General features: G+C 42.1%; 1 protein-coding gene across 6 annotated transcripts in view; it reads right to left on the bottom strand.

Moving 5' to 3' along the window:
* ZBED4 (zinc finger BED-type containing 4) overlaps positions 1-1,135 on the bottom strand; it is a 20,854-nt gene that overhangs the window by 17,929 nt on the left and 1,790 nt on the right. For 2 of the 6 annotated variants that reach the window (XM_011376428.2, XM_023521168.1), the window contains exon 1: positions 1,043-1,135. The exons of 2 other annotated variants lie outside the window; for them this stretch is intronic. The gene's annotated coding sequence lies outside the window, so the exon portion shown is untranslated. Of the gene's footprint in view, positions 1-157 lie in introns of all 6 variants that reach the window. 2 more of the 6 variants (XM_011376427.2, XM_011376430.2) reach the window with 1 other exon arrangement.

The raw sequence follows: 1,135 nt of genomic DNA, 5'->3' as shown, positions 1-1,135 counted from the left end.
ACAGAACCCGGCGGACGAGCCCGGTCGTTACTTAAGATCCTTCTCCAAGGTGTCAGGATCACTCTTCGCACAGCCTGGGTTACTGACGAACCCCCTCATGTGCGTGCAGTGCACTAAAGAACAGCAGTTGTCACACTCAAAAACATCGGGAATTCACCAGAACAAGTTGAGGTGAGGAGCGGCTGCCAAGTAATCAACTGTCAGGCTGACTGAGAGCCTGAGCTTTCTTCCAGTGTGGATTAACTCTGTCCTTGGAAACATGTTCGAAGAGTCACAGAATCTCTCTTGTGCTACAGCTTTTCCTGAGGAAACGTCAATCAGAACGAGCAGGTATGACGTGTGAAGGATCACAGGCGGGTGCCCGCCTCATGGACACCCCCCTGGAAACCCTCAGGGCAAGCAGTTTCCTCTCACAAGATGACTTTGTTTAGTAATGAAAATTAACTCATAATTGAAATTTGGTTCATTCATAGCACTTAAGAAAACTCCAACTAAATCCTTCTCAGTCTCCTATCACTGCATCATAGAGAAAACATAAAAAATTAATATTTCTATAGAAAAAGTCACGAGGATATGCTTGCTTCAGCAAACTGGTCTCATTAAAGTCTAAAGTGGATTTTTAAAAACTCTGCACTTGACCTGATCACAGTTAAGTTCAAAACAAACAACTTCCCCTTTTCACAAACATGAGAATACCAATAAAACTTCTGTTGGCTCAGCGTGGCCGGCACTTGTTCCAGAGAAATGCAGGTGTCTACTGAAAGTCACTCAAAACGCGAAGAAAGCACAAGGGGAACTCTGGGGGCTGGCAATTCTCTTATGCAATGGAAGTGGTGCGGGTCACAGAAAAAGGACAAAAGAAATGAACAAATGACTCTAAGTTTACTTGAGCCTAGGAAAAAAGACTGCAAATGGAAAAACATCTGAAATGATTTTTGCAATTTGAAGCACATCTTTTATTAAATTTGAACAGTCATACTTAGAAACACATACAGTAACTGAAAAGCTTCAAAAGCACATACTAATAATGAACTTGTCTCACCTGCTTCCTAAGACATTTAAACAAGGCCCCTGGTTGCCTCTTCCTGGAAATGCTACTCGAAATGAAACATATCTAGAAAAAAGCCCTAAAAAA

This window comes from Pteropus vampyrus, unplaced genomic scaffold (assembly GCF_000151845.1).
Source record: "Pteropus vampyrus isolate Shadow unplaced genomic scaffold, Pvam_2.0 Scaffold299, whole genome shotgun sequence".
In the NCBI taxonomy this organism is placed as follows: Eukaryota; Metazoa; Chordata; class Mammalia; order Chiroptera; family Pteropodidae; genus Pteropus; species Pteropus vampyrus.
This window is presented reverse-complemented; position numbering and strand designations above follow the sequence as displayed.